Below are 11,742 nucleotides of genomic sequence, written 5' to 3'. Positions count from 1 at the left end.
GCATAGTGGTCTAACTTTTAATCCCAGCACTCGGGAGGCAGAAGCAGGCAGATTTCTGTGTGTTCAAAAGGCCAGCCTGGTCTACAATGTGAGTTCCAGGACAACCAGATCTACTTAATGAGATCCTATCTCAAAGGGGGGAGGGGGAGCCTGGAAAGATGGCTCAGTGGTCGAGGGCAATGGCTGTTTCTCTTGAGAATCAGCACCCACATGGCAGCTCACAACTGTCTGTAACTCCAACTCCAGGAGATCTGACACCCTCACAGGCATATACATGCAGGAAAAACACCAATTCACATAAAAATAAAGATAAATAAGCCATTTTAAAGGGGGAGAGGCTAAGGTATGTGAAAAGAGCCGTAAGAGTAAGAGATGACATTTATAAAATGCTGGTTCCGAATCACGAAGCACAATAAGTACCTTACTCCATTATCTGACTATCCTCAGAAGGGAGCGAAGTCCTGGCACGAGTCCCGTTTTACAGATGATAGAACTAGATAGCTAAGATTTAGTAACTGGCTGGGGCTGTCAGGTCGAGAGTGGCTATGCAACACAACTTTGGGGTGTAGCCTCAAAGGAACACTCCCAGCACACAAGCCAAGCTCCATAAAGACATATGTCCTTCACCTCCATAAATGCTTTAAGAGATTTGTAATAAGAAGGAGTAACGGTCGACTCCGTTACTTGCCGAGGCGAATTTAATTTTCAACTTTTAAAGTCATAAATTTTGTACAGAATGCTGTATCGGAACACTGGGAAGTGAACAATGACCCACTTCACACTGAGGAGCTTTAAATAAGGTCTGTTTTAAATAGCATGCCCTAGAGTATTTGCCACAAAAATTGCTAACCGTTTGTCAAGTGAGCCATGGGGGGTGGGGGGGAGGGGCGCATCTCACCTACTGGTGTATCCCTTTGACATTTGGTAACTAGGCTATTGCCCATACCTTTATCTTCAGTATCAAATAATTGTCTTTGACCTCGACTGTGGAACGTGAAAGTACTTTGAATCCAGGTTAGTCATGATTTTTAGGGGGAAATGTTTAGACCTTTGAGACCCTGGCTGAGTTTCCTTCTTTGTCATTTGATTTTTATCATAAGATGTTAATCTCACAAATGAAAGGAACGGAAGGGGTTGGAAGAGAGGGGAGGAAAGAAGGAAGGAGAGGAAAGGTGAGAGAGAGAGAGACAGACAGACAGACAGATCATTGGAAGGGAAGGAGAGTAAAAAGGTTTCACGCTAAAGCAAAGGGTTAGAGCCACCACTAATATCAAGCTTCTAAAAAAAAAAAAACTACTGTTAAAAACATTAATTGCCTCGGGCAATGGCACGTGCCCATAATTGCAACCCTCAGAAAGCTGAAATAGAAAGATCTCAAGTTCAAGACCAGTCTGAGCTACAGAGCAAGACTCTGCCTCCAAGGCAGGCGGTGGGGGATGGAAGAGGGGGACGAGCAGGGGGAGGGGCATGAAACATCTAATGGGAGGGAACAACCATTCGCACCTTTGCTCTAGGTATCAAATCTCAGGGGTAGACTCTGCAGTTCTCAGGATGAAAGAATAAACTGGTCTCGTTCTACAAATGACAGCGGGAAATGAGTGCCTTTACTGGAAATCAAATGCATCGCTCAAGTAGGAAACAGGGAGTCTGCAAGTTTGTGGATGTGGAAAACCAGACAATCGGTGAGCCGTGATGGCATCCACCGTGAGGCGAGGCTGTCTCCTGTAGGAATCGCCAGTTCTGGGCCTAGTTTCGGGCTACTATTTAAATGACTACGTGGTTTAGGACAAATTAAGCAAACTTTTTGCTGCTCTGGTGAGCTGTCCCCCACAGTGGAAGTTGTACTTCCACAAATGAGATCACCTAGCTCCAGAGCAAGCTTGACCTTCCAGCAAGCCTGGGGAACGGACGTTATCAGATCTACCGGCTGGAGAAGAACACTGAGAGAGAGCAACGCGCTAGACAGACTCTGTAATGACGTCATTGCTGATCATAAGACACTGCCTGCTTCCACTACCCCCCCCAACTCGCCTCCCCCACCCCGTCTGCGTAATGCCGTCTCTTAGATTTGACTTACTTCTTTTTCCGTCGAACTACATTGTCTTAAGAAGGAGACCTGAGCTGGAGAATAGATGCTTAGCTGAAGGAAGCATCCCCAATACTGCATCAAAACCAGGCATAGCAAAGCGATGTAGGCTCCTAATCCCAGCACTCAGAGGCAGAGACAGGAGGATCAACAGTTCAAAGCTGTCTCTGATTAAATGGCTTGTTGGAGACTAGCCTAGGCTACCTGAGATTTTGTCTCCAAAAAAAAAAAAAAAAAAAGACACCATGAAATTAGAAGAATATTTAATAATGCAGGAGCACAGTAGGCTGGGTTGTTTAAATCTTGTTTTGCTTTAGTTTTATTTATTTATTTAGTCAGTTTGGATTTGTTTTTGTTTTTGTTTTTGTTTTTGTTTTTTTGAGGCACAATCTTGCTATACAATCCAGACAGGCCTTGAACTTGATGCATAACACAAACTGGCTTCAAATTTTGCACCCCCACCTTCGTCATGCCGAGTAGCCTAACCCATGCGCTCAGAGTTTCAATTTATAAGGCAAAATGAACTAGCAGTGAGCCACTGACGCCTCTGCTTGGCCTCATCTGCCACCAGTGTGCTGCAGGTGACTAAGGACATAACAGGCATCTCAGACATGGCAGTTTGCTCAGTGTTAAAGGGGTACAACAGACGTCGGCAGAGATTCCTTGCTAATTCTCTTACAGCAATTCTTCATGGTCCAGGATGGCGGTTCTCAACCTGTACATTGAGAGCCCTTTCACAGGGGTCACACATCAGATATCATGCACATCAGATATCTACATTATAGTTCATAACAGCAGCAAAATTACAGTTATGAAGCAACAACAAAAATAATATTATGGCTCAGGAGTCACCACAGTATGAAGAACTGTATTAAAGGGTTACAGCATTAGGAAGATGGACGAGCAGTGGTCTGGAAAATTTGTTGTGTATAATTGTGATTATTAGGAAAGAATAAATAATGAGTTATATAACATGTGTCATAATAATTATTAATATCTAATTATAGATAAAATAAATAATCTAATTATAAATAAATTATTTAAGAAAAGTTAAACTTATAAGGCAGCAATAGAACATGTGCCTAGCAGGTGTGAGAGCCTGGGCTCTGTTCCCAGTACCTCAGGGGAACAAAGAAAGCAGGAATAAAACAGATGTTCCGGGAAGGGACACAACCGGTATCTTTAACTTGGGCTTGGGGGTTATATTATTGTATGGATCAGGCTGACGCCATCAACTCAATCCTCCTGCCTCAGTAAACTGAGTCCAGAGATCATAGGCATGCGGTGGCACCACAATTACTTCTCAATTTTGCTTTCTTGACCGAAGTTGGGTCAAAATGTGGGGCAAAGAGTTGGCTCAGCGGGTAAGCGCAGCTGTTGCTCTTGCCAAGGATCTGGGTTCGATTCCCAGCACCCACGTGGAAGCTCACCACTGCTTCAGGCACCAGACACACATGTGGTGCACAGACATACGTGCAGGCAACACACTCAGACACACAAAATAAAATGTCTAAATAAATTAATAAAAGTGCTGCCTGTCATATTGACTCGTACCTGTACTTTCAGCCCTTGGGAGGCTGAGGCAGGAGGTTCACCATGAGTTGGGTTACATAGTAACTTCCAGATCAGCCTGACCAGTCTGAGTGAGATCCTGCCCCAAAATTAATTATTAATTAATTAAAATGCTAATTACAGTGAGGAAGAGAAAGCAACTAAACTGCACCCCAATTGCATTTTCATTTGAATAGGTTTGTTGTTGGCTCAGCAATGAAGCCTCAGAAAAGAGAAAAGAAGATAACTGGAGTATTTTTAGCTCGTCAACTCCGATGCTTCCCACAGCTCTAAGTCAAAAGAAGAAGAAAGGTTTTCCAAAGGTTAAAGTCATGCCTTGGCATCTGCCATCTCAGTTCTGAGGAACAGCTTGATTTGACAACATCACACACACACACACACACACACACACACACACACACACACACACACTCGAATCTTGTCCCTCACTTTATACATCAACCCTGGCTCCAGAGCCTTTGACTGTGACCCAAGGGAGCCTCCATTTGCTCACCTGTGTGACTGAGTTCTTTATCATTTTAAAGCACAGACCACAGTCTTATACATATATTCATTTCAAACGATTTACCAGCTCACTGTGTCAGTTATTTTGCGGTGTGGAAGATCAAACTGGGGCCCTGAGCATGCCAGGAAGCGCTCAACCACTGGGCTGTACTCAGCCACTCACTGGCTGCTTCTCCATGAATAATGCATGAAGTAGTAAAGTCCCTGGGCCAGTCTCTCATTTCCCCATTAATGACAAGGAAAACATGTGTACCAGCCTTCACCAAACACCTTTGCAATCAGAGTGAGAGAGACCTGGTTCAAGGCTCAGGATTAATCCTCCAATACACTTCCCTTGAAAACCATCGTCTTGTCTGTCCTGTCTGGTTCATCCTCTGCTTGATTCAATTCTTGGCTGTTAACAGAGCTCTGTGAGAACAGTGTGTTCATTCTGTCTTTGATCCAGGGCCAACCTTCAATGTCTTATAAACAGTTCATAGTCAATGAACCTCACTAGTTTTTGTCCTCCCCACCCCAGTCCTGGGGTTCAAACCCAGTGCCCCTCTGCTCTTGTCACTAAGCTACATCTCCAATAGCCTTACAGCATTCTGTTTTGTTCCTCCTCCTCCTCCTCCTCTCCCTCCCCCTCTTCCTCTTTCCTCCCTCTCTCTCTCCCTCTCTCTCTCTCTCTCTCTCTCTCTCTCTCTGAGACCTGCCTGCCTCTGCTTCCCAAATGCCAGGATTAAGAGAGCGCACCATCATCAGCTGTTTTCTTCTTTAAGTATATGCATACACACATGCATTCATGTATGTGTTAGTGTGTATGTTCATATGTATGTTCGTGTATTCCTGTGTTAGTATGTGTGTCAGGATCTGTGTTCATGTGTGCATGTGTGTGTGTGCCAGTGTTTTCATATTTTTGTGTGTGTGTGTGTGTTCCTGTGCATGTATGTGCATGTGATATTCATGATTGTGTGTTCCTGTGTGTGTTAGTGTGTGTCAGTGTGTGTGTGTGTCAATGTGTGTGTTTTTGTGTGGATTGTGTGTTGAGTGTGTGTGTGTTAGTTTGTGTCTGTGTGTGTGTGTCCTGTGTGTGTTTTTGTGTGGATTGTGTGTGTGTGTGTGTGTGTGTGTGTGTGTGTGTGTGTGTGTGTGTGTGTGTGTGTGTGTGTGTGTGTGTGTGTGTGGGTGTGTGTGTGTGTGTGTGTGTGTGTGTGGTGTATGTGTGTGTGTGTGAGTGTGTGTGAGTGTGTGTGTGTTCTCACCCGTGCATGTGCATACAGAGGCAGGAAGAGGAGATCAGGTGTTTCCCCCTATCCCTCTCCACCTTATTCTCTGAAGCACAGTCTCTCCCTGAACCTGGAACTGGCTGTGTAGGTTCAGCTGACTGGCCAGCAAGTCCCTGGAGCCACCCCCATCTCTAAGCCCCGCAATGGCAGTGTTAGAGACACTCGCTGCCTCACCCTGCTTTGTGCGGTTACTGAGAATCTGGACTGGGGTCTTCGTCTTTGTCTGGCACTCATTTCACCCAGCCATCCCTTTCCCTAGTCAATCTTCCTCATTCTTTACAAATAATGGTCCTCACAGCCAAGGTCATGGCGTCAGTTTCCGTGTTCCTCTGTGGAAGAATGGGACTGCTCAGTCCATCTCCGTTTGCTCCCCAGAATTAACCTTTGGCATCTTCCACCCAGTACACAGTCGGTGGGTTTCTACTGGTTTCCTTGTCTTGTCTGATAGTGGTGGCGGCTCTCACCTCACAATGCTGGGGACTGAACACACAGCCTCCCCCTTGCTGTACAAGTAAGTACTCTACCACTGGGCCACACTCCCCAACCCTAGTTTTCCTGTTTGTTCCTTTTTCTTTAAGGATTATTCTCACTGAACTGGAGAAATGTGTCAGTTGCTTTTGCAAGGAGTCCTAGTATGTTTCCCAGCACATAAGTGACAAAGCCCTGTCAGTCCAGCTACAGGGAATCCAAGGTCTGTCCGTCCGTCCATCCATCTGTCTGTCTGTCTCTCTCTCTCTCACACACACACACACACTCTCTCTCTCTCTCTCTCTCTCTCTCTCTCTCTCTCTTCTTTATTTTTCCCATTAATTTATTTATTCACTTTACATCCTAATCAAAGGCCTCTCTCACCTTCCAGTCTGCCCTCACATAGCCCCACCCTCAGCTCCCTCCTCCTCTCCTCTGAGAATGAGGAGCCCAAGCCCCCACCCCTCAAGTACCAAGCTATCCTAGCACAGGGCACATCCTCTCCCACTGAGGGCAGACAAGGCAGTCCAGCCAGGGGAACAGGATCCACAGACAGGCAACAAAGTCAGAAATATCCCCCACTCCCTACATATGTGCGGGAGACCTAGGTCCAGCCCCTGCACGCTCTGGTTAGTGGTTCAGTCCCTGGTAACCCCAAGAGTCTGGATTAGTTGACTCTGTTAGTCTTGTGGAGTCTCGATCCCCTCCTGGACCCTTAGTCCTTTCCTGTAACTCTTCCACAGGTTGCTGAACACTGCTTAGACTTTCCACAAGAAGATATATTCCCAGTTGTGTCAAGGAGGCCAGACGTGGCGTTTTCTACCAAATATGTAGTGAAAGACTTCCAGAAAAGTCTAGGGATCCCGGAAGTGATAGGTAACTGACTCACTGCTTGTTCATGGCCGCCATTCTGAGTCACTCTCCACCAAACCCTTCAGGATAGTAGTGAGAAAAAGCCCAAGGAGAGAAGCATCAGGGCCCCAGGGAATTCCCAAACAATCCACAGCTAGTTTTTCTTCCATCGCTCACTTCCTCTGGGGCTGGTCATGCCTCACAGCTTCCAGGCCTAGTTCACACCATTCTTATCTTCTAACTCCATCCAACTCTCTTCTGATTCTCCAGGTTGAAGCACCAATTTTATTTAAAATAAATCATAAGCCAAGAGTGGCAGCCCACACCTTTAATCCCAACACTCAGGAGGCAGCAGCAGGCAGATCTCAGAGTTCAAGGTCGGCCTGGTCTACAGAGCAAACTCCAGGACAGTCAGGGCTACACAGAGAAACCCGGTCTCCAAAAACCAAAATAAATAAGAAGATAAATAAATAAAAATTAAAAGGGAGCTCTTGCTATTGGCTAAATCAGTCTCTTCCTTCCCAGGTACCATGCTTGCCTTTCACCATAGTCTTTAAAGCTCATGGCCCGCCTTAGCGCCCTAATCCAATGCTACTGAAGAGGTTCTGCTTGTGTTCATTCCAACTGATCGGCCATGGGCCCTGGACTGAACACCTACTAAAGGTCTTGGGCTCCGAGGCGGGATGGAGAGATGGTACTCAAGGCATGGGCGTGGCTACCACATAATTGCCGTTTCCCTCAACTCAGAGGAAATTCTTTAAGCAGTCAGATTCTCTGGAGGAAACGAACAACACAGGTTAGCACTTCCTGGTAGATACAGCTGGCTGCATCACAGTCTGTGGTATCCCGGCAACTGTGTTCCAAGATTCTTTGGACTCCATTGAATGCAGGGTGAGTCCAGCCTAGACAAGTTCTACAGCCAAGGTGGTATCCTGAGGCAGTTTAACTGTGGGTTAGCTAAGATACTTTTCCATTTTGTTCAGAAGTAACAGTTTGGAGCTCTTTTGGTCCTAATTAAAAAATCAACTAACTGTTCACTGTCTTCTTTTCTCTGTACAGTCTCCAAATCGTTCTACTATTTTTCATTTCTTTTTTCATTTCTTTTTCTGGAAACAATGTTCCTTACCACTCTTGGCTACCTACCATACCCTTACCGAGCTGATAAACGGCAAGAGTTGGAAAGCCATCTTGATTTATTATGTAATCACAGAAATATGAAATATTTAAGAAATAGTTCTCGCTTCTTGGGGGAAACTATGTTCCACATACACTGTACAAAAGGGTTCCCCATTACAAAACTGATGTACGCCTAAGTAAATACAGAACATTCTTTCCCATGACAACACATAACTTAATGTTAACCTCTGTTTAATCTGCAGACGTATGGAGGCCCCACTGACAATGGCATAGTCACCGCTGCCGATACCAAAGTTTCTGTGGCCTCTGATGAGAGACTCTTACACTCGGTACAAAGGGAGGTGTCCAGTTCCCCTGGATCCACTGCCAGCACAGCTCTTGTATCTAAGGCTCATGAAGCATCTTGGAAGTGGATAGGGAAAGATTGTAAGAGCCAAGGTTCTGGAAATCTGCTGTGGATCGTGTCCCCTAGGCACACCAAGAAACCCGGTCTCCAAAAACCAAAATAAATAATACGATAACATAAATAAAAATTAAAAGGGAGCTCTTGCTATTGGCTAAATCAGTCTCTTCCTTCCCAGGTACCATGCTTGCCTTTCACCATAGTCTTTAAAGCTCATGGCCCGCCTTAGCGCCCTAATCCAATGCTACTGAAGAGGTTCTGCTTGTGTTCATTCCAACTGATTGGCCATGGGCCCTGGACTGAACACCTACTAAAGGTCTTGGGCTCCAAGGCGGGATGGAGAGATGTGCCTCTTTGTCTCTATGACAAGGCAGCCTGACCCATGATCCATAAACAGTACATAAGTCTGCCTAAAAGACTACAGACGCAATAGACAGGCTAACAGGGAGGCAGGGGAGGGGCCTCCCATAGACCAAGAACCACAGGCAACTAAGGAATCCTGAAAGTGGGAGAAGTAGTCTTCCCCAGAGATGAGTCCCCTAATTGGTTATCCAATATCAAGTGATCAGTCCTGGAATAAATGATCAGCTACACATAAGTAACACTGAATAGACTAGGCAGGTTGTAGTGTGTGTGTGTGTGTGTGTGTGTGTGTGTGTGTGTAACACTAAAAGAAGCCATGATCATAAGAAGGAAGGGGAGTACACTGAAGGGGTTGGAGGAAGGAATGGGAATGGAGAAAATGGTGTAATTATGCTTAAATTTGATTTTTAGACCAATAATAGCAATTTTAAAAAGATCACCCCTGAGGCTGGGGAGATGGCTCAATGCTTGAGCACGCTTGTTCTTCCAGAAGCCCTGACAAAGTTCAGTTCCTGCAACCCTTGTCAGCAGCTCCCAATCAACTGGAGCCCTTCCTCTTCAGAATGAGGTGTCTTCCTCTGGCCTCTTCAGGCCACCCTAGCATGCACACAGAGAGAGACATACACACATATATAGCTCACACCCCTAATCCTAGCACTTGGGAGGCAGAGGCAAGTGGATGTCTGTATAGACCAGCATGGTCTATACACAGAAAGCCCAGGTCTCTACTTTGAGATCTGCCATGTAGTCATAATATCACCAGTACGGCCACGGAGTCAAGACCGAAAGGAGGAAACCCAGAAAGCAGAAAAATGTGTCTCTGCTGCCTGGCCTGTGGCGTCATTGCAAAACGACTCTTCAGTGTGAGAGTAGAGACCGGATTACCCTATCCCGTGTCTCTTTTGTCCCCCGTGTATGTGACTTTTATGTTTGGTATATGCGTGTCTGTATGTGGGTATGTGCCTGTGTCCATAGAGACGAGAGGTTTCAGATCCCCCGTAACTGGATTTGCAGATTGTTGTAAGCCACCTCACTTGGGTACTAGAAAAGAAACTCCAGTTGTCTACAAGAGCAACAAGGACTCTTAGCTGCTGAACCACCCCTCCCGTCCCATGGGTATTTCTTAAATACCTAAATGAGTGTGTGGTACAAAGAAGGTTCTCGAGAACAAACACACTGTTGGATGTGTGGAATGAGGGCTGCAGGGACGGATATGCAAATGGCCAGCCTTGCTCTGTCCAGCCAGCTTCTACTAACTTGCGGGTGTAAAACAAACACACTTCCCAAACAGCTACAGTTTCAGAAGGTTTGATAGTTTTAACACAGGAAGTCTAAACCAAACGAGGACTTTTTGAAGTGGTGCTCGACCTGAAAGTTGTTTTCTTCCTGTGTGGCTTCCTAAGAGCGAAGAAATTCCTAGCTACTAGGGGCGGCCACAGAAATCGATCCCTGTGAAATGTCCTTGCAAAGTAGTTTTTCCTCTTCTGGTAATGCTGGGATCTGTGCAAGATCAAACCAGAATCGGAGTAGGCAAGCTAATAGAGACAGCTCATGAAGACTTTACCTCTGGTCTGGGAGGAGGTTATGACTACAAGTTATTTATCGGCTCTGATAAGCGACTCTCCATTCACAATTCAGAGTATGTGCTGTATAGCAAATGCAAGGCCTTAGATTTGGTCCCGAGTATTGGGGTTGGTGGGGTGACTGTCTGAGGTAAGTTAGCAAGAATGGAGATGAGAACTCCAATGGAGGTAAGTTAGCAAGAACTAACTAAGAATGGAGATGAAATCTGAGGTTGGGCATAAAATAAGGAAAGAAGCTGTGTGTGGTAGGGAACGCCTGCAATCTCGGTGCTTGGAAAGCTAAAAGACAAGGGGCCTCAGAGTTTGAGGCTAGCCTGGAGTATGTAGTGAGATATCCTGGAGAAGGGGTAGGGGGATAAAAGTTGTATTGTCATAATCTACATACCGTAAGTTTCAGGTATTATGTGCTCGGTGGTTTAGGTAGAGTAGTCGTTTTGCAAACATCATTGTAATTCAAGATTTTTGTCTGGAGGGTTTTTTGTTTTTGTTTGTTTCTCCGGAGCTGAGGACTGAACCCAGGGCCTTGCGCTTGCTAGGCAAGCGCTCTACCACTGAGCTAAATCCCCAAAGCCCTGTTTTTATTTTTTTAATTTGGTTTTGTTGGGTTGGGTTTTTTCTAGTTGGTTGGTTTTGTCTTGTATTTGTTGGTTGTTTTTTAAAGACAGGATCTCATGGGCTATTTTTGAGATTCGACTGTGTGTGTGTATGTGTGTGTGTGTGTGTGTGTGTGTGTGTGTGTGTGTGTGTGTGTGTGCATGCGCATGCATGCATGTGTGTGAGAGAGAGATTCATTTCTTTTTTCTCTCTCTCTCTCTCTTTTCTTTTTTCAGAGCTGGGGACCGAACCCAGGGCCTTGTGCTTGCTAGGCAAGCGCTCTACCACTGAGCTAAATCCCCAACCCTGATTCATTTCTTTATATTGCCGAATAATATGCCATTAAGTAAAACCACACTGTGTTTAACTAATCAGCAAGCATTGAGATTATGTCCCCTTTATAGCCATTATATATAGTGACTTTTATAAGCATTTTATACGAGCATATATTTTCATGTTTCTTGTGGTGGGAGTATCTAGTAATGAATTTCTGGGTCATATGCTAAATTTATGTTTAACTTTTTTTAAGGAACAGACTCGCAAGAGCCAGTGTTCCACTAAGGACTACAATTCCAGTCTTCAGTGTTTTGATTTGGTTAGGTTTTTTTTGTTTGTTTGTGTTCTTTAGATACGATCTTGCTATGTACTTTAGTCTGTCTTGGAATTCTGTGTACTCCAGGCTAGCCTCAAATTCAAAATTCTCCTCCTTTAGCTTCCTAAGTACTAGGGTAACGGGCGTGATCAACAACACCAGCAGTTCTGAACCTGTGGGTAGAGACCCCTTTGGGGATAAACGACCCTTTCGTAGAGGTCAGATATCAGGTATCCTGCACCTCCGATGTCTACACAACAATCCATAACAGTAGCAACAGTGCAGCTATGACGGAGCAACGAGAATCATTTTATGGTTGG

Source organism: Rattus rattus, chromosome 1, assembly GCF_011064425.1.
Source record: "Rattus rattus isolate New Zealand chromosome 1, Rrattus_CSIRO_v1, whole genome shotgun sequence".
Classification (NCBI taxonomy): Eukaryota; Metazoa; Chordata; class Mammalia; order Rodentia; family Muridae; genus Rattus; species Rattus rattus.
This window is presented reverse-complemented; position numbering follows the sequence as displayed.